The sequence below is a fragment of the Oncorhynchus tshawytscha genome, linkage group LG28 (assembly GCF_018296145.1).
Source record: "Oncorhynchus tshawytscha isolate Ot180627B linkage group LG28, Otsh_v2.0, whole genome shotgun sequence".
NCBI classification, from domain to species: domain Eukaryota; kingdom Metazoa; phylum Chordata; class Actinopteri; order Salmoniformes; family Salmonidae; genus Oncorhynchus; species Oncorhynchus tshawytscha.
In genome coordinates, this window is record NC_056456.1 from 19,873,829 (window position 1) to 19,896,706 (window position 22,878).

At 42.5% G+C, this 22,878-nt stretch overlaps 1 protein-coding gene across 2 annotated transcripts in view; it reads left to right on the plus strand.

The window, feature by feature from the left end:
• The first annotated feature begins 1,448 nt into the window (after positions 1-1,448).
• Positions 1,449-22,878, plus strand: part of LOC112226870 (elongation of very long chain fatty acids protein 1) — a 29,657-nt gene continuing 8,227 nt past the window's right edge. The window contains exon 1 of one of the 2 annotated variants that reach the window (XM_024391505.2): positions 1,449-1,673. The gene's annotated coding sequence lies outside the window, so the exon portion shown is untranslated. Of the gene's footprint in view, positions 1,674-1,707; positions 1,765-22,878 lie in introns of those variants that run through there. The other variant, XM_024391506.2, reaches the window with a different exon arrangement.

Here is a 22,878-nt window from a genome sequence, read left to right on the forward strand (position 1 = left end):
GTGGTCACAGAGCCTCTGTAGTTCCCCTCCCTGTGGTACAATGGGAGGCTTCTGTAGTAAAGGCTGGGTGTCATGAAGCATAAATGCACAGTCACATTGCCTACAGCTCTCGAGACCCTGGCAGACGTGGAATGTGCACTGAGATTAAGGTAACAGAATGCTTGTGATTACGCAAAAGACAAGCAGGAGAGAGAGAGAGAGAGAGAGCAGGAGAGAGAGAGAGCAGGAGAGAGAGAGAGAGAGAGAGAGAGAGAGAGGAGAGAGAGGGAAAGGGAGGAGAGAAAGAAAGAAAGAGATAGAGGATAAGAGAACACTGCCACTGTTAGTGTCTGTGAGCTAGAAGGGAATGTAGTGAAAGATTCTGAGAGTCCTCTGTGGTCGAGGCCCGAGGCCATCCACAAAGACCCGTAGTTGCCATAGGAATAGCATATCCATGGCAACAGAGGGAGCTGAGGGTGAACGGAATTAACACTGGCGAGTTGGGTAACAAATTAAGTTATCGGGAGGGAAATAACAGTGACACATTTCCTGTTCAAGCTGCATACTTTTTCCTTTTTTCCCCTTTAATCGTAACATCTAATATTAATGCCTTGTGGTAATATCCTGGTGCTTGAAAGACATGTTTGCTTTCCAGACAGTATATTACTTTGTAACAATGTGACAGGTTCATTAAACATTTTAAAAAACAACTGTGTGCGTGTGTGAGGGAATGAGTGAGTGAGTGAGTGAGTGAGTGAGTGAGTGAGTGAGTGAGTGAGTGAGTGAGTGAGTGAGTGAGTGAGTGAGTGAGTGAGTGAGTGAGGGAGAGAGAGAGAGAGAGAGAGAAAAAAAGAGTTTCACACTATTGAAGAAAAATTTGTGTTCCCTTGTATAATACAAAGCATTAGGATTGTGTAAAATAAATGAAGGAACACGTCAAACATATATGAATATATATATAGGGCGGGGAATAAAATACATCAACATGGTCAGAGCAACAACTTAGAGGTTCAGTAGAGACGTGCAGTGGGAGGATAAGGAGCTACATCAAATTAACGTTGTGGAAATGTTGTCTCAGTGAATGGTCATCTAGGCCTGTCTCTGTAGCAGGGGATGGACAACAAAGATGACTGGCGTGGGTTTAAAATTATTCGGCCAAGTCACTGTCAATAATCAGTTCCCTCAACCTGCAAGCAGATCAACCCAAGACTGATGACATGCAAAACCTTGGACATTTTCCTCTGTTCTCCCTGGTGATTGGCTATAAATTGGCTGAGGAGATTCTGGGACATTTGTACAAGCATCATTAAGCAAACGTATAGTATTTAACACCTATATCAAACATTGAATCTTGATTATTTAAATGTTACTTCTATTACAATTCCATAATAACCTTATATAATCCTCTAATCTGGCACACTTTTGCTAAAAATGGAAGGCATATGAAGGGAGCAACACGTGGTAAACAGCATAACCTTCTGGTCAGAGGAGGGATTGTGCTGTGTAGGCTACACACCCTTCGGTTTGACCTAAACGCGCTGTGACAGCTCGAGTGTTTCAGTGGCGAAAAAAAGTTATACAATTACCAAGAAATAATTGGAAAAGTTCACTGCGGGCCAATTAATGGGGCTTGTCCAGGGCTTCTGCACCGCAACCCTGGAGCGAGTTCACATACACAGCCTACAAAACCTCAGGTGAGTGCATGCATGCATGCATGCGGGGGAAAAGCTGTGGTGTACCTTGAACACACATGTATCATTTGAAACGACCTTTAACTACTTCAAGGTATTTGGTCTAAGGTGTTTATCTTTATAAAGAAGGTTAATATTAAGGTTGGATGTGCTGACGCTAAAGCTACGCTTTCACCAGTAACGTTAGCTATTGTAATGGTTTTGTAATGCAAACGTCATTATCTTATGTGCATCATTAGAATTGCAATATCGCCCAGGCTGTGAAATGCAGAAAGTGGTTTTGCCCTATCACAAAAGATAAGTGTGTGACTTCGTAAAGTCAAATCCCAATGTGGAAAAACTACAATGAGGTTTAAGTAAATCTAGGCCTATCGCAAATTCAGTCCTCAATCATGTAGGCTAGAATCTTCCTAGTCCCTCAATATATTTTTCTTCTTTCATGCATGACTATCAGCAAAGAGAAGGAAATGCCTATGCCATTTGTCTAAAATAAGTCAAACATGACCACCAGATCAAGTTTATCAAAGCAGATTTGTCAAACAAAAATGCTATTCTATTGACTTGTATCGTAGAGAGACCTAAATTTTTAGTCTTGTATTTTCCTTTTAGGTCCCTGAATATGTTGTGGCGCTGGTACACGATACAGAGCAGTAGCCCATGGACAATTTCAGGGTAACGGAATTACGCCAAGATTCAGATTTTTCACATTAAACTGTATGCCAAACAAAATCCATTGATGTCAAAGTTTTAACAAACCATACAACTATATTCACAATAACTACTTCTAACAATTTCCACAGAATTTTACCCCCAAAATAATTAAAGTACAGTGCAGATACAAAGTACCAACTTTGCATCGGCACCGTTCTTCAATTAAATGTTTTTGTAAGATGTTCTGTGTAAATTGTTAAAAGTAGTCCTTGTGCATAGAGTTGTATGGTTTGTTAAATTTATAAATCAATGGGTTTTGTTTAGCATAGAGTTCAATGTGAAAAATCTGAGTCTCATAGTAATTCTATCATCATGGAATTCCCCCTATGAAACAAAGGAAATTCTGCACATGCATGACATGAACACATTACCAAGTAGAAATTTCACAGTAATCTAGGCCTAAATTCAATGTTATATTGACTCTCGTAGAAATGAAACTACAACCAACAGAAACTCCGAGATAGTGTAGCAGTTTTACCAAGACAAACTATGTTCTATCCCTCATAAATCAAATCCAACCTGACATGAAACACAATCCAAGGTTTCCAACTATGTCACTAGCTAGATTTCCATCCAATTGCCGATAGATTATCATGCAAATATTCTAAAATCGGCATAAAGCAAATATGCAGAGAGAGAGAGAGGGAGAGAGAGAGGGTTTGATTGTCAAATGGCAGTCAAGCATCGATCATCATGTCACGAGAATAAGACCCTCAATATTTACTGGAAAGGAGTGTCAAGCTCACCACCTTGTGAAGTTCATCATAATTGATTTAATCTGTAACCTAATAAACTGCGTGGTTTTCCACCATGTCGAATGAACAAATTCTGTCGGCATTTATAAAATTGTACCGACACTACCTTTTCCATCAAAGCTGTCGTGATTAGTTTTTAAAAAAATGTATGACTTTACTTGCATAAAAACTGGATGAAAACGTGGTTAGTGTCAGTAGAAAGGGAAGTTTGGGGATGAGGACACATGAGTTGTTGGGTAACTTCTGCTCTCTCCATTAAAGTGTCCAGTGACAATCTCACTTTTTAAAAGTTCATATTCTGTTATTAACTCATACCCAAATAATATTGTTGACTCATCCTATACTTGTATTTGTGGCCAAAACATGAATTGGAGAAAAAAAATATTCAAAAACTCCGCCTCAGACTTGTATCTCAAACAGAACATTTAAAAAAAAAGTTTGCTATTTCAGAATGTCATGTTGGCTCATTGGCTGAGCTGGCCAATCTGCAGTCTACTTGCTTGAATATGCGTAATGACTAGTATATGCCCGCAGCATTCTGTTGTTGGTACTCCCACACCATACCAACACTTCAGTCGTTTTTTAACATACTTTTCCTTCCAAATTTGTTTAAGTATTTCACTCTTATTGTAATTAATGATAGTTCATATTTCATAGAAAGCTGGAAACACTGGACAGTTACTTTAACCCGCTCCTAAATATGTAACCTTTACCCCAGAAGCCCAGAGTATTCAGATGGTCTGTCCTGTCGGCATGATCATTTAGCAGACGCTTACATCTAAATCAACTTACAGAACTGTCTACACTAACAGTGAGTGACATATTCAGAATGTGGCCCATGGAGGAATCAAAACCACAGCTCCTGTTGTAGCCAGTACCCTGCTCTAACCACTGAGATATTGGAATACGTTTTCTAACAAACATGATTGAGAGCATATGGCTAGTCGAGTGGACATTGTCCATTCTTTAGCAATGAAGCTGGACAATAACCCATAGAGACCAACAAAAAAAACTTAGCCATGGGGAATAACATTTATATGGCTCTATACGTCTTTGTCTCCTTCACACTTCTTCTGTCATTTTTGACCGACATCTTATATTTTCCTGCCTTACAACAAGCCTACAAGCCTTCAGTCCAGCCTCTCTCAGCCTATTGCAGACAGTCTGAGCACTGATGGAGGGATTGTGCGTTCCTGGTGTAACTCGGGCAGTTGTTGTTGCCATCCTGTACCTGTCCCGCAGGTGTGATGTTCGGCTGTACTGATCCTGTGCAGGTGTTGTTACACGTGGTCTGCCGCTACAAGGACGATCAGCTGTCCATCCTGTCTCCCTATAGCGCCCTCTTTGGCGTCTCACAGTATGGACATTGCAATTTATTGCCCTGGCCACATCTGCTGTCTTCATGCCTCCTTGCAGCTTGCCTAAGGCACGTTCACGCAGATGAGCAGTGTCCCTGGGCATCTTTTGGTGTTTTTCAGAGTCAGTAGAAAGGCCTCTTTAGTGTCCTAAGTTTTCATAACTGTGACCTTAATTGGCTGTTAGTGTCTTAACGTGGGGAACAGTGTTTAAACTCTTAACAATGAAGATCTGTGAAGTCATTTGGATTTGTACTAATTATCTTTGAAAGACAGGGTCCTGAAAAAGGGACGTTTCTTTTTTTGCTGAGTTCATAATACAGTGGCTTGCGGTATGTCTCTGAGGTTGGCACATCTAGCCACTGGGAGTTTTGCCCATTCAAGGAAAAACTGCTCCAGCTCCTTCAAGTTAGATGGATTCCGCTTGTGTCCAGCAATCTTTAAGTCATACCACAGATTCCCTAATGGTTTGAGGTCTGGGCTTTGACTAGGCCATTCTAAGACATTTAAATGTTTCTCCTTAAACCACTCTTGTGTTGCTTTAGCAGTATGCTTAGGGTCTGCTGGAAGGAGGTTTGGAGGTTCACCTTCCTGCTGGAAGGTGAACCTCCATCCCAGTCTTAAATCCCTGGAAGACATGTTTCCCTCAAGAATTTACCTGTATTTAGAGCCATCCATCATTCCTTCAATTCTGACCAGTTTCCCGGTCCCTGCCGATGGAAAAAAAACATACCCACAGCATGATGCTTCACTGTGGGGATGTGGTTCTCAGGGTGATGAGCGGGTTGGGTTTGTGCCAGACAGTTTTTTTTTTTCTCATGTGACCAGAATACCTTCTTCCATATGTTTGGGGAGTCTCCCACATACCTTTTGGCGAACACCAAATGTGTTTGCTTATTTTTATCTTTAAGCAATGGCCTTTTTTTGTCCACTCTTCTGTAAAGCCCAGCTCTGTGGAGTGTACAGCTTAGTGGTCTCATGGACAGGTACTCCAATCTCCGGTGTGGAGCTTTGCAGCTCCTTCAGGGTTATCTTTGGTCTCTTTGTTGCCTCTATGATTAATACCTTCCTTGCCTTGAGTTTTGGTGGGTGGCCCCCTCTTGGCAGGTTTATTGTGGTGCCATATTCTTTCCTTTTTTAAAATAATGGATTTAATCGTGCTCTGTGGGATGTTCAAAGTTTTGGATATTTTTTTTATAACCCAACCTTGATCTGTACTTCTCCACAACTTTGTCCCTGACCTGTTTGGAGAGCTCCTTGGTCTACACGGTGCCACTTGCTTGGTGGTGCCACTTGCTTGGTGGTGCCACTTGCTTGGTGGTGCCGCTTGCTTGGTGGTGCCACTTGCTTGGTGGTGCCACTTGCTTGGTGGTGCCACTTGCTTGGTGGTGCCACTTGCTTGGTGGTGCCACTTGCTTGGTGGTGCCACTTGCTTGGTGGTGCCACTTGCTTGGTGGTGCCACTTGCTTGGTGGTGCCACTTGCTTGGTGGTGGTGTTGCAGACTCTGGGACCTTTCAGAACAGGTGTGTGTATATATACTGAGATCATGTGACAGATCATGTGACAGATCATGTGACACTTAGATTGCGCACAGGTGGACTTTATTTAACTAATTATGTGACTTCTGAAGGTAATTGGTTGCACCAGATGTTATTTAGGGGCTTCCTAGCAAAGGGGGTGAATACATGTGCACGCACGACTTTTTCGTACAAATTTTTTTAAACAAGTTTTTTGTTGTTGTTTCACTTCACCAATTTGGACTATTTTGTGTATGTCCATTACATGAAATCCAAATAAAAATATATTTAAATTACAGGTTGTAATGCAACAAAATAGGAAAAACGCCAAGGGGGATGAATACTTTTTCAAGGCACTGTATGCCAATTATGTGATGGTCCGACCGTATTCTGTCCCCATCGACACTTTAAAAAAAAAACTTTTGGTGCCAGAGAGAATGATTACTTTGTCAAGATGACAAGTTCAAATCCCCGAGCTGACAAGGTACAAATCTGTCGTTCTGCCCCTGAACAGGCAGTTAACCCACTGTTCCTAGGCCGTCATTGAAAATAAGAATTTGTTCTTAACTGACTTGCCTAGTTAAATAAAGGTAAAATAAAACTAGAGACGACTAGCTTGATTTAGACTCCACGGTGTATATCTCACTTGGTCAGGGTATTTTAAGCCTCCATATATCCAATATGTCCATGACATTCATGATTTCCTTAACTGCATGAGGGTGATAGTTTGTAGTGTGATTTCCTTTACGGTCCGTAGACGTCTTTAAAACCATATTATGATCCCATGGCCACTGAGAGAACGGTGTGTATTTATATACAGCTATTTAAAAAGAATGATACATTCAAAAAATCCTGCTTTTTAATTAACAGTTAATATTTGTAATGTAGGTACAAATATAGGTAGGATTGTTACCTCTTACCAGGATTGCCATTACCAAAATTACTTTTTCACCAAACAATTATTGTGATTCATCCAATATTGTCCCTAACATCTTTACTCCCAAGCAAAAGTTGTGGGATGCATACACACTCAACCCCTTTCCTCAACAAACAACCATACACTCAGATGCTCAAAAGTTATTCCATCTCAGAGCCCAACTCAAGAAAGACCTTGATTTACAAATGCATATACAGTTGCAGCTGTATGAGAAGGCATGCAAAAAAAGACAAAAATGGGGAGATTTGACAATGGTTAATCAAATCTCCCCATTTTTGCCTAGGTGATGGATATCAGATATACCCCTTTCCCCTGAAACACCCACACGCGGTCCCCCAATTTGACCATATATCCCAAACATCTCTGTGCAGTCAGACATTTGATGATTTTGTGCCACCAGGGCCACAATAATATGCCCCCTCCGAATGGCCGAGTGTGACCCCCTCCCCATGGGTTACTGCAGCTAGTGTTGCCAGCACTGCCACTGCCTGGGTGGGCGCACCCAACTGGAATCCCCACCGGATAGGTACAAGATGGTCAAGGTTCACATTAGCAGCTTTGAGAATTTCCTTGTATATTATGCTCTGCCATCGGGGGGCTTTGGTTTTGTAGGACCAAACCAGCCAGTGGACATTGTCCATTCGTTAGCAATGAAGCTGGACAATAACTCGTAGATACAAAAAACATACTCATGTGAGTAACATTTAATATTGCTCTTTACGTCTTTGTCTCCTTCACACAATTCTGTTGTGTGGGTATAAACCAGTGACTGAGGAGCTAACAATTTTTCTGCCTAGTCACAAGGTCCAGACGATCAGTCTTGTTGCCTAATTTCACAACAATGAGAAATGGGTGACAATGGCCAATCTGATGGGAGAGCTTTTGTATTTGCTTCTGTTACACTGACAACCATTTTACAATTTGTCATTCCCCTCGTGGAATGTTCAGACTTGAATAATGGGATTTACTTCTCAAAAGTAATTACTCAAACTATTTTGTAGGCTAAGGCAGGGCAGAGGTTGGAGAGTTCAGCTTTTACAAGACTCAAGCTTTTCACCCAGCAAACCACTCATTTTAATTTAGGTGATCTAATTTGCTGTTCTGTTAGTTAGATTATTTGTTGTGTCAGTGTATAAACAGTGCATTCAGACCCCTTGACTTGTTCCACAATGTTACTTTACAGCCTTATTCTAAAATGAATTATAGTTCACCCCCCTCAATCTACATACAATTCCCCATAAAGGAAACAGGTTTTTAGAAATGTTAACAAATTTATAAATTAAAAACTGATATCACATTTACATAATTATTCAGACCCTTTACTCAGTACTTTGTTGAAGCACCTGTTGGCAGTGATTATAGCCTTGAGTCTTCTTGCGTATGACGCTACAAGCTTGGCACACCTGTATTTCGGGAGTTTCTCCCATTCTTCTCTGCAGATCCTCAAGCTCTGTCAGGTTGAATGGGGAGCAGCACAGCAATTTTCAGGTCTCTCCAGTGATGTTAGATTGGGTTCAAGTCCGGGCTCTGGCTGGGCCACTTAAGGACATTCAGAGACTTGTCCCAAAGCCACTCCTGCATTGTCTTGACTGTGTGCTTAGGGTTGCTGTCCTGTTGGAAGGTGAACCTTCTCCCCAGTCTGAAGTCCTGAGTGCTCTGGAGCAGGTTTTCATCAAGGATCTCACTGTACTTTAATCCGTTCATCTTTCCCTCGATCCTGACTAGTCTCCGTCTCTGCCGCTGAAAAACATTCCCACAGCATGATGCTGCCACCATGCTTCATCGCAGGGACGGGGCCAGGTCTCCTCCAGGCGTGACGCTTGGCATTCAGGCCAAAGAGGTCAATCTTGGTTTCATCAGACCAGAGTATTGTTTCTTGTGGTCTGAGTCCTTTAGGTGCCTTTTGGCAAACTCCAAGTGGGCTGTCATGTGCTTTTTACTGAGGAGTGGCTTCCGTCTAGCCACTCTACCATAAAGGCCTGATTGGTGGAGTGCTGCAGAGATGGTTGTCCTTCTGGAAGATTCTCCCCTCTCCACAGAGGAACTCTGGAGCTCTGTTAGTGACCATTGGGTTCTTGGTCACCTCCCTGACCAAGGCCTTTCTCCCCCGATTGCTCAGTTTGGCCAGTTGTAGGAAGAGTCTTGGTGGTTCAAAACCTCTTCCATTTAAGAATGATGGAGGCCACTGTGTTCTTGGTGACATTCAATGATGCAGAGATATTGTGGTACCCTTCCCCAGATCTGTGCCTTGACACAATCCTGTCTCGGGGCTCTACGGACAATTCCTTCGATCTCATGGCTTGGTTTTTGCTCTGACATGCACTGTCAACTGTGGGACCTTTTTTATAGACTGGTGTGCCTTTCCAAATCATGTCCAATCAATTGAATTTACCACAGGTGGACTCTAAGGATGATCAATGGAAACAGGATGCGCCTGAGCTCAATTTCAAGTCTCATAGCAATTTACTTATATAAATATATTTTAGTTTTTTATTTGTAATAAATTAGCAAACATTTCTAAAAACCTGTTTTTGCTTTGTAATGACAAAGCGGTGTGTAGATTGATGGAGAAAATAACAATTAAATCCATTTTAGAATAAGGCTTTAAATAAAGACAAACCCTTGACTGAGTAGGTGTGTCCAAACCTGTGTGTGTGTGTGTGTTATATAAATATATCACACACACTAAGCAAAAATATAAACGCAACATACAACAATTTTACTGAGTTACAGTTAATTTGAGGAAATCAGTCAATTTTAAATAAATTCATTAGGCCCTAATCTATGGATTTCACATGACTGGGCATACATATTTTTAATTGAATGAACTGACTTGCCTAGTTAAATAAAGGTTAACACATTCTTATTTACAATGACGGCCAAACCCTAACGATGCTGGGCCAATTGTGCGCCGCCCTATGGGACTCCCAATCACGGCCGGTTGTGATACAGCCTGGACTCGAACGAGGGTCTGTAGTGACGCCTCTAGCACTGAGATGCAATGCATTCGACCGCTGCGCCAGATATGCATCTGTTGGTTACAGGTAACTTAAAAAAAATTGGCCTCAAAATGGGCTTTGGGATCTCAAGGTATTTCTGTGCATTCAAATTGCCATATATAAAATGCAATTGTGTTTGTTGTCCGTAGCTTATGCCTGCCCATAACGTAACCCCATTGCCATCATGGCGCACTCTGTTCACAACGTTGACATCAGCAAACCGCTCGCCCACATGATTCCATACAGTGTGCTCTGCGGTTGTAACGCCGGTTGGACGTACTGCCATATTCTCAAAATCAACGTTGTAGGTGGCTTATGGTAGAGAAAGGAACATTAAATTATCTGGCAACAGCTCTGGTGTACGTTCCTGCAGTCAGCATGCCAATTGCACACCCCCTCATCTTGAGACATCTGTGGCATTGTGTTGTGACACAACTGCACATGTTAGTGGCCTATTATTGTCCCCAGCACAAGGTGCACCTGCATAATGATCATACTGTTTAATCAGCTTCCTGATATGCCACACCCTGTTAGGTGGATGGATTATCTTGGTAAAGGAAAAATGCTCACTAACAGGGATTGTTAGAGCCGATTTTTAGACATTTGTATAAAAGATTAAATACTTTTTTGCGATGAAGCATTATTTCAATCAGCCACCAATTGTGCAAGTTCTCCCACTTAAAAAGATGAGAGTCCTGTAATTTTCATCATAGGTACACTTCAACTATGACAGACAAAATGAGAAGAAGAAAAAATCCAGAAAATCACATTGTAGGATTTTTAATGACATTATTTGCAAATTATGGTGGAAAATAAGTATTTGGTCACCTACAAACAAGCAAGATTTCTGGTTCTCACAGACCTGTAACTTCTTCTTTAAGAGGCTCCTCTGTCCTCCACTCGTTACCTGTATTAATGGCACCTGTTTGAACTTGTTATCAGTATAAAAGACACCTGTCCACAACCTCAAACAGTCACACTCCAAACTCCACTATGGCCAAGACCAAAGAGCTGTCAAAGGACACCAGAAACAAAATTGTAGACCTGCACCAGGCTGGGAAGACTGAATCTGCAATAGGTAAGCAGCTTGGTTTGAAGAAATCAACTGTGGGAGCAATTATTAGGAAATGGAAGACACACAAGACCACTGATAATCTCCCTCGATCTGGTGCTCCACGCAAGATCTCACCCCGTGGGGTCAAAATGATCACAAGAACGGTGAGCAAAAATCCCAGAACCACACGGGGGGACCTAGTGCATTCCCTCTGCAACTGGATCCTAGACTACCTGACTACCCACAGATGGTTATGGTAGGTAACAACACATCCACCACACTGATCCTCAACACAGGGGCCCCTCAGGGGTGAGTGCTCTGTCCCCTCCTGTACTCTCTGTTCACTCATGACTGCACGGCCAGGCACCACTCCAACACCACTATTTAAATTTGCAGATGACACAACAGTGGTAGGCCTGATCACCAACAATGAGACAGTCTATAGGGAGGAGGTTGGATACCTGGCCATGTGGTGCCAGGACAACATCCTCTCCCTCAATGTGATCAAGACAAAGGAGATGTTTGTGGACTACTGAAAAAAGCGGACCAAGCACGCCCCTATTCTCATCGACAGGGCTGCAGTGGAGCAGGTTGAGAGCTTCAAGTTCCTTGGTGTCCACATCACCAACAAACTAACATGGTCCAAGCACACCAAGACTGTCGTGAAGCGGGCACAACAAAACCTATTCCCCTTCAGGAGACTGAAAAGATTTGGCATGGGTCCTCAGATCCTCAAAACATTCTACAGCTGCAGCATCGAACATCCTGACTGGTTGAATGGCAACTGCTCAGCCTCTGACCACAAGGCACTACAGAGGGCGATGCGATTGGCCCAGTAGATCACTGGGGCCAAGCTTCCTGCCATACAGGACCTCTATACCAGGCGGTGTCAGAGGAAGGCCCTAAAAATTGTCAGACTCCAGCCACTCTATTCATATACTGTTCTCTCTGCTACCGTACAGCAAGCGGTACCAAAGCACCAAGCCTAGGTCCAAGAGGCTTCTACCCCAAGCCATAAGACTCCTGAACGTCTAGTCAAATGGCTACCCAGACTATTTGCAGTGCCCCCCCCACCAACTCTTTACACCACTGCTACTCTCTATTGTCATCTATGCATAGTCACTTTAATAACTCTACCTACATGTACATACTACCTCACCTATCCGGTGCCCCCGCACATTGACTCTATAAACAGTCTTGCTATTCTTATTTTACTGCTTATCTTTAATTACTTTTTATCTTTTTTCTTATCTGTATATTTTTTTTAACTGCATTTTTGGTTAGGGGCCCGTAAGTAAGCATTTCACTGTTGTACTCGGTGCATGTGACTAATAACATTTGATTTCAAGGCCCTGGCCTGGCAAACACGTTTATCGGAGTCTTGCTAAGATTTTGGCAAGAGCACATTTGCCATGATGGCAGACCTCGAAGAAATCTTCCAGCAAGTACGTGTCCATCAAGATGACTTAGACTTCCTGCAATTCCTATGGTGGCCAGACGGTGATACGAACAAGATATTGGAGGAGTACAGAATGACGGTACATCTTTTCAGTGCTATATCCTCTCTGAGTTGCGCAAACTTAGCCCTGCGAAAGACAACTGTGAGAATTACGATGAAGAGGTGATAGAAGTTGGACTTGACTGTTTCAGTGTTGATGACGGCAAATCAGTGGCCACAGAAGAACAAGCCATAGCTCTCACAAAAAAACTTGTGTGCTCTCAGGGTGGGTTCAAGTTGTCTTAACAGTATTCACATTTCATGACTAATTTGATCAAATCAATTCTGTATTATTATTATTATTATTACATGATTAAACTTAATTAACTAGGAAGTTGGGGAACCACGGAAAATGTTGATTTACAGAGCTATAATTTTCAGAATATAAGTTATTTTAATATCTGATCGATTAGTCATTCTCATTTATGTATTATTATTACCTTCTATCAGTCTCGTCTGAACGTCATAAAATTCTTGGTTATCTGAACAAACCCTAGCATAAATTATGAATCTGCGATCTACAAATTGGCTTTATTATTTACTAACTAATCAAATCACAACTACATAAACAGCAGATATTATACATTGGGTTGCTACATGATACAAAGGAAAGTCCCTCGCAGACAAAACCGATATGACGGCTTGGTAGACAAAAGAAAGGGGTGTGACTGAGAGAAAGCGGCAAACTCTGAAGATTACTACACTCAGAAATTGCTAATACTTTACATGAATGACCGCTCATTTGAAAAGAAATTGCAATTTATATTTATGCCCATATGTCGTTGTCTTCTCTGTTAGAATCCTGTCTGTCTGTGCTGGAGCGTTAATCAGAGTCTCTGGTTGCGTTTCCCTGAAGATCAAATTATTTTGTGGTTGTTAGAATGGATACTTCAGAGTACCATTCAGAAATGTTCTCATAGAACAAATGTTTTGGCAGTTGTCTGTATTCTCGTCCTAGGTTTACAGAATTACTAGTCTGCTGCTAGAAATGATATGTCTAAGATTTGCTCTTATTCTGTAGAGATCGATAGCCTGAGTTTAACCATTTCCAGCCGTGTAGCCAATGCTCCATGTGGTATAGTCTTGTCCTTTGGTAGAGTTGTAGTTTAAACCACTTCACACACCAGTGTCACCCGGCATGTTATGGTCTCAGAAATTCAACCATTTGCAACCTACGCTTACACCGGGGTTTGTGTGGTCTGGTGTGAATTTCATCAGGAGTGGGTTTTATACTTTTCGGTAGAAAAGGGCGGTCCATGACGCCTATAATGCGATGTCTGGGCTCACTGGGGCGTGGCCACTGACTAGTTGATCTTTATATGAAACCTTCTAAATGAGTATGGATTTATCACATCTTTTCACAAATAGTTTTATGTTTAATCACATTATTTTCCCAATATTTAGATGTAAACCTGCCAGTTGGGAAATGTACACTTTAAGACATACCGTTATGTGTGTTTCCTGTCCTTCATGAGATCACCAAATGAAACACACTCGTCATAAGTGTCCCTTAAGTGTCCACGGACCATTCTCAAATGTAGAATTTGTTTAATTCTCCCATTTGGGCGATTTAGGAGTTAGTCCTTTGTTCTCTCTCTGTGCTCTCCCTCTTTTTTGATGAAGTCATCCCCGACGAACACTCTATTTCATGGAAGAGATGGCTCTCAGAGCTTGAACAAATGTTCAGATTCCAGATTGACAGGTGCATGATGCCTGTGAACTTTGGTCAAGACCGCAGAGCTGCATCACTTCAGTGACTCAAGTGAACAAAATTATTGCACGGCAAGTTAGCTTAGGTTCACAAACGGTATGCAAAAGGTCCACATCGCATTCATGCTGGGGAAATCAAGGGTGACTCCACTCAAGCAGATGACGATCCCCAGACTAGAACTTGCTGCAGCAACATTGGTGGTGCGAGTGGACAGGATGTTAAGGTTGGAGCTCAAGATTGAACTCGAGGACTCAACTTTCTGGAAAGACGGCCAGTCTGTGCTAAAATACATCCGCAATGATACCACATACCTTTGTGGCTAATGGGTCACAGATCACAGCAACCCTATCGAAAGCAGTACAGTGGAGGTATTTGAACTCCAAACACAACCCAGTCAACGATGCCTCAAGGGTTACATGTTTAAACTTTCCTGACCTCAAAGAGATGGCTCAACTGACCAGAATTCCTGGAGAAAGCAGAAACATTATGGTTGAAAGCCCCAGAGGAGCTTGGCTCCATCCCTCCGGATGATCCAGAGGTGAGAAAAGACGTCATCGTGAACAGTACAAGTGTGGAAGAAAGGAGTCCAACCAGCAAACGGAGTACTATTCAACATGGAACAGCTTGAAGAAAACAGTTGCCTGGCTGCTTAAACTGAAGACACTACTTCTACAGTTAAGCCAGAAAAGTACAATTCTAACACAAATGGATCCAGGATCAGATCAGTTTAACAAACTCACTGAAGTTGAGAAATGAAATTGACAAGTTCAAACTGACATTTGAAAAAGAAAGTCTGTCTGTAGATGACTTAGATGAACCAGAAAATATCATCATTCAATTTGAGCAAAGACAGCATTTTAAACAAGAAATTGCAGTCATTGTCAAAGGAAGACGATGTGCCAAGGGAAGCGGCTCAATCTGTAAGCTTGATCCAATTTTTGACAATGGCATTCTGAGAGTGGGAGGAAGGATAAGCAAAGATGCTATGCCTAAGGCACTGAAGAATCCTATGATCCTTCCCAAAGACTCCTACATCTCCAGACTGATCCTACTCAAGAAAGACAACCATCTCTGCAGCACTCCACAATCAAGCCTTTATGGTAGTGGCCAGATGGAAGCCACTCCTCAGTCAAGGTCGAATGACAGCCCTCGAATGACAGTTTTCCAAAAGGCACCTAAAGGACCCTCAGACCATGAGAAACAAGATTCTCTGGTCTGATGAAACCAAGATTGAACTCTGGCCTAAATGCCAAGCATCACGTAAGGGGTGGTTGTCTGGTTTCCTCCAATGGTGAACCATTCTGGTGGCAGCATCATGCTGTGGGGATATTTTTCAGTGGCAGGGACTGGGAGACTAGTCAGGATGAACAGAGCAAAGTACAGAGATACTTGATGAAAACCTGCTCCAGAGCGTTCAGGACCTCAGACTGGGGTGACGGTTCACCTTCCAACAGGACAATGACCCAAAGCACACAGCCAAGGCAACTCAGCAGTTTCTTCGGGACAAGTCTCTGAATATCCTTGAGTGGCCCAGACTTGAACCCAATTTGAACATCTCTAGAGAGACCTGAAAACAACTGTGCAGTGACTTTCCCCATCTAAGCTGGTAGAGCTTGAGAGGATCTGCAGAGAAGAATGGGAGAAACTCCCAAATACAGGTGTGCCAAGCTTGTGGTGTCATCCCCAAGAAGACTCGAGGCTGTAATCACTGCCAAAGGTGCTTCAAAAAAGTACTGAGTAAAGGTTCTGAATACTTATGTAAATGTGTTTTTTTTTTTTTCCGTTTAAATTTTTTTTTTTTTTTAATACATTTGTAAAAATTTCTAAACTTGTTTTTGCTTTGCCATTGTCCGGTATTGTGTATAGATTGAGGTGGGATGGAAAAACAATAAAGCTTAGAATAAGGCTGTGACGTAACAATGTTGAATATGTCAACCATTTCCATCCTAAAAATTAGCAATAAGCAAATGCTTTAGCTTCTGGTTAAAAAAATAAACTTTTACTGTCAGGCACATAATTATTGGAACCCTTGACAAAGATGAGCAGAAAATATTATAAAATAAATAAGACTGCTGAGCTATATTGTATGCAAAAAAAATGGGACATCTTAATTTTATACTCATACAATTGCTCATAAATAGGGGTCAAAGTTATTGGTGCCCGTTTTCAGTACTCTAGCACTATCCCCTGGTGAGGTTTGACACAACCTTTTTCTAAAATGCTTTGAGATTGGAGAACATTTTGGGAGGGATCTCAGACCATTCCTCCATACAGAATCTTTCCAGATCCTTCGTCTGCTCTTATGGACTGCCCTCTTCAATTCAATTCAAACCACAGGTTTGGGGGTGGAGCTCCATTCAAATAATAGCCAGTGTGTCACATAATATACAAAGGAGGAAATTATTGTAATTTTTAAAAAGCTGTACCTTATTCAGGATACATCACCTGTAAAGTACAGATCATTGACCCATGATGTCATTCGATTACCATCATTCCATTCCGTTAAATTAACTTACTGTTCAATAACTGAAAAAAAACTCAAGGTGTCAAAAATCATAGCTGATTTTTATATTTTCATCTTAATTCAGGGAGTAGATATTGAACAAGTTTTTTTTGGAAAACTTCATATAAACTGAGGGAGATTTTGGCATTCTGTTACCAAACTTTACATCTGCGCTGTTGTAAAATTGTCAGTGGAAATTGTTAAAAGTAGTCCATTGTGCATAGATTTGTATGGTTTGTTTAACTTTGCAGTCAATGGTTTTTGTTTGGCACAACAGTCTCAACATCATTCTGTTACCTTGGAATGGCCCATATTGATAACTTTGGAATTCAAACATTATGCTGGATGGGTCTCTGGCCTCTGCATTTGGTTTGGAACAAGTTATGCAGCTTTTAAAAATAGAAAATGCATTTGTTTTACTCACGGGTAACATCATAGGCCTAGTACATTCTTGTCTTTATGGTACGATGTAGGTGATGTAAGGTGATAAACATTAAGCGCCACGCAATGCTGAGATGGCAGTGAAACTTTTATTGGTAGAATTGGTATTAGCTACAAAAAACACGGTATTTTTACAGTAGAATTTCATCTCGACGTATGTGATCACACTTTCCCAACAACTTGAATATTGTTCACTGTGGAGTTGTAAAGTCATGTAAACAGCGCCAGCTCCTTAACCCATCCATTGTTACACAGTTAATATGAATTGTTTAGTTTTTGATCATGGAAATTGGTGTGAGTAGCAACATCTCATACACATTAACAAGTAAAGCCAAAGATGGTTTATTTATAGCGATGATCAAAACTACTTTCAATTATGGGAGCCTGGCTGTCCCATGCCTCTGTCAGATGTTTGTCATTGGCAAAATTTTAATTTTTGGCATGACAGAGGTTAGCTATAATGGCTGAAGCACAAACACCAACTTGTATTTTGGAACATGAAATAACTGAACCCAAGCTAATACCAGAAATGTTCATACTTCAGCAATGAAAACAATTTAGGAAATTACAAGTGGTTCATTCATTACTAGCCATATGGGCATATATTGCATAAAAATACAAATAATGGTTGAGTTTGTATTCAGCGTATACATGTACACAGCAATAGATCATCAAACCTCACATCCTAGTATTTCTGTCCATTGTAGAAATGTTACGTGGTGACGGTAACGTTTAGTCTTCCCATCCTATCAGAGTGCACAACATAAATGTCAATGTGGCATTACTTCTCCTGTCTTTGGCATAGGTTTGGTTATTAGGCCTAAGCTTCTTCTTGGCATCCCATGGTCAGATGTTAGCCAGATCCCCCAAACCAGCTCTTTGGAAGTCTGTGGTGCAGATGTCATTCTTTTGTCTTCAATGCATGGTTTTCTGGACTGCAAGAAGGAAACATATTTGATGACATGTTAATTTAAAGGGAAAGTCAAGTTTCCATTGGAATTTTGTGTTGTGTGAGCAAAAGTTTGGTTGCATGGTATTCTGATTTGCGTTCAATTCATAGTAATGATATTACTCAATAGTTGAGGGTGACGTGCATCATTTTGAGTTGTGCATGGCTGATCTGTGGTGGTTATAATTCAACACTGCCAGCAATGAGGCCCCAGCCTCATGCACCCTAGGATAGTAGGCAAACACTTTTACACTGAACGAAAAATATAAATGCAACAATTTCAAAATTGTTACTGAGTTACAGTTCATATAAGGAAATCAGTCAACTTAAATGTATTAAGTTCATTCATTACGCCATAACTTATGGATTTCACATGTCGGTGAAGACAGATATGCATATGTTGGTCACAGTACGGAGTGTGGATCAAAAAGTAGGGGTGTGGATCAGAAAATCAGTCCGTATCTGGTGTGACCACCATTTGCCTCATGCAGCGTGACACATCTCCTTCACATAGAGTTGATCAGGCTGTTGATTGTGGCCTGTGGAATGTTGTCCCACTCCTCTTCAATGGCTGTGTGAAGTTGCTGGATTTTGGCTGGAACTGGAACATGCTGTCGTACATGTTGATCCAGAGCATCCCAAACATGTTCAATGGGTGACTTCTGGTGAGTATGCAGGCCATGGAAGAACTGGAACATTTTCAGCTTCCAGGAATTGTGTCCTCATCCTTGTGACATGAGGCCGTGTATTATCGTGCTGAAACATGAGGTGATGGCGGCGGATGACTGGCATGACAGGTTCTCAGGATTTCGCCACAGTATCTCTGCATTCAAATTGCCATCGATTTTAAATGCAATTGTGTTCATTGTCAGTAGCTTATGCCTGCCCATACCATAACCCCACCGCCACCATTGGGCACTCTTTTCACAACGTTGACATCAGCAAACCACTCGCCCACACGCTGAAAAACACGCCATCTGACATCTGCCCGGTACAGTTGAAAGTCGATTACGACGTCGAACTGCCGTCAGGTCAAGACCCTGCCTGGTGAGGGCGACAAGCACACAGATGAGCTTCCCTGAGACGGTTTCTGACAGTTTGTGCAATAATTATTTGGTTTCATCAGCTGTCCAGGTGATTGGTCTCAGACGATCTTTAGGTAAAGAAGCCGGATGTGGAGGTCCTGGGCTGGCGTGGTTACACGTGATCTGCGGTTGTGAGACCGGTCGTTAGACAAACTGCCAAATTCTCGTTCAATTCTCTGCCTTTGATTATCTTGACAAAGGAAGCATGCTCACTAACAGGGATTTAAACAAATTTGTGCACCAAACTTCAGTGAAATAAGCTCTTTGTGTATGGAACATTTCTGATCTTTTATTTCAACTCATGAAACATGGGACCAACACTTTACATGTTGCGTTTATTTGTGTTCAGTGTAGATTCTTGCATAGCCAACATGGGGATGTGATTCTGGAAAAACTGATTCAAAATTGAATCCCCTCTACATTACTGAAGAGATCACCTCTTCATACATCAACACTTGCAATTAATGGGTCGCACGTTTCATCACCAATATCGTTTTGAATGTTCTTTGGAAGACTGATGCCGACTGTATGTTCTATTCAATGCAGATATTTCAAAAGGAAGCAAATGATTAGGATGAAAGCCTTTTGTCATCAATGTGATGTCACAAGATTAACTGTAGATGCAGTATAACTTTAGCTATGATTGAGTTTACAGCACTGGATTTTAGCTAGCTAATGTTAGCATTGCTATCTATTTTTTTAAGACCTTTGCAATCTCACGTAAGTACATTTGACGATATAATGATGGAAAAGTTGTTTTCTGCTAATTATTTGCCTACTTTAGCAAAGTCATCTTATTTTCAGGCCACTGTAGCTAGTGTAATTTAGACTAAACAGCCATTATTCCCCATTCAGAATGACCAGACGCCACTCAAATTTCGGGCACCACTATTCTATGGCTGTGGTTAAATCTAAATGCTGAAGCTAACTAAATAAATTGCATGGGCCGAAATGAAGATATGATTTGTAAACAAATCCCCACAGACTCTGAATAGCAAATTCATGTGGCTCTCAGCAAAAGTAACCTTAGGCTACCGTGGCTAGCTTTCTACAACGAGTAAAAAAATATAGTACGATTTAATATTAGATGAATAGCTAGTAAATGTTGCTAAGCTAACATTTAGTTTTGAGTGTTAGCTTACCAGGTTTCAGCCCAAAAATGGACTAATGGAGCCTAACATTACTTCTTAGTCCAAGGACATGTTCTGTTTTTAGAAGCAAATTCGCTATGGCAGCCAAATACTTAAGTGAATTGATTCTCAATTGTGGTACGGTTCTAGAAATGTAAAGCCCTCTACTTTCATATGACATCAATAATTTCACAAATGCAAAATATCCACCTATTGGACACTGTTTTAACACTTGCAATCGACAGTATTTTTCAGTGACAACACGTTTGTGGCGTCCTTCTGTTTATACACACAGGTGTTTGGAGACACAGATGGCTAATTAGCATAGGTAGTCTGTTTCCTGTAAATAAGCACTGTAACATGGAAATATGGCTGTGTGGGAAAGCAAATATTTTTTTTTGCTGATATGAAAGATCTGTTCGTTTTATGTTTGCAAAACCTTACCGCAAGCAATGCGTTAAATTTCAGCATTTGGGCTCTTGACAAAAGACCCCTGGCCAGAAGGTACTGTAATGTTCTGACTAGATCATAAAGGAACAATTGTCCAGACAGAGGGTTGAGTTTACGAATTGACGGTTTATTAACTCAACTATACACAGGCTACTGTTTGGCCGTAGCCCAAGCAAAATAAATGAAAGACCCCACAAACCAACCGTGACCTTCTCTTGTGAAGCCCAGATGTAAGCAAAAGAACAATGGCTAAACCTGGTCTTAACTTCCAATGCTCCAACCTCCCTCCACGCCACTCCACCAACCACCAGGATGCCCGGCATCAGAACATTCCCAGGATTGGCAGATGGCATGTCGGACCCTGCGAACACTGGGTACTGGTGGGTACAACACAACCAACTAATAGTCTAACACATAAAACACAGCTGTCTGTGTGGGTTGCGACCGACACAGGCCCCCCCACCACAAAGTCCCTCGTCCCCGAGGGAACAAACAGTCTCTGAAGCGACCTGGAGGTCTCCTTTTCCTGCATGGCCGTGATGGTCGCAGAGTGTCCAGATGTGAAACGGGGCTCCATCCTTGGCAGGGGGCTGCCCCTCTGGGACCCAGGGGATGAAGGCAGGGATATGGGGGACAAGGAATCGGGAAAAGGGGAATACAGTCCGTGGCTCCGGGGAACCACGTGGTGACACAGGGAGGGAGATGGGGAGTGGGCTGTCTGGAGCCTTGTCTGCGGCACCTGAGGCTGGGTGCCTGGAGAATGTCATTGCCAGAGAGGGGAATTGTGGGGGTCCCTGGGGTTTGGGGAGAAGAGGCCCCTCTGTATGGGGCTAATCTGTCCCGGTGCAGTGCCACCTTTCTCCCCCTGGGAGGAAGCTGCACCCGGTAAACCACCTCCCCTACCCTCTCCAGGACGCTGCAGGGTCCCACCCAGTGACTGTCCAACTTGGGGCATCTGCCTTTTTTCCTTAGGGGGCTGTAGACCCAGACCAGCTCCCCAGCCACAAAGTGCCTACCCTGGGTGTGCATGTCATAGTTGCTCTTCTGCCTCGCACCTGCATTCACCAGCTGCTCTCTGGCGAAGGTGTGGGCTGTTTCCAGGCGGTCCTGGAGTCTCCGGGCATACTCCGGCCCCGGGGGAACATGAGGGCTATCCAGGGGCCAAACAAACGCCATCTCCGCAGATCTCGTTCCCAAGCATGAGGAGGGCAGGCGTGCATGAGGTGGAGTCTTGGACAGCGGAGCGGCATGCCATCAGGACCATAGGGAGGTGCTTGTCCCAGTCATGTTGGTGTTTGGCAGAGACGATGGCCAGCTGCTGTCCAAGCGTTATGTTGAAGGACTCCACAAGGCCATCACTTTGAGGATGGAGAGGAGTAGTGCGGGTCTTGTGCATACCCAGCCTCTCACACATGGTGGCGAACACACACGATTCAAAGTTTCTGCCTTGGTCGCTGTGGATGGACTCCCCAGCTCCAAACCTGCTGAACATCCCCGCTGTCAGGGCGTCGACAATGGTCTCTGCCTCCTGGTCAGGCAGAATAGGCCTCGGGCCATTTTTATGAAATAGTCCATGGCTGTGAGCACCCAGCGGTTTCCACTGTCTGTGGTGGGGTATGGCCCAACTACATCCACTCCCACCCTCTCCATGGGAGCCCTCACTGGGAACTGTTGGAGCTGAGCATGAGTGGCTTGGGGGGCCCTTTCTTGCTGTGCAGTTGTCACAGCGGCAGCACGTCCTCCACATCCCTCTTGTGCTGCCCCCAGTAAAAGCCCTGACGGAGGCGGCGGAGTGTTCTTGTGACCCCAAAGTGTCCAGTCCCCACTAGAGGTCGACCGACTTTTTTTTTTCAACGCCGATACCGATTTTATTGGAGGACCAAAAAAGCCGATACTGATTAATCGGCCGATTTTTATTTATTTGTAATGACAATTACAACAATACTGAATGAACACTTATTTTAACTTAATACATCAATAAAATCAATTTAGCCTCAAATAAATAATGAAACATGTTCCATTTGGTTTAACTTCTTGACGCTACCCATCCCCTTTGTGGGATAATTGTCATCAACAACCGCTGAATTGCATAGCGCCACATTCAAATAATAT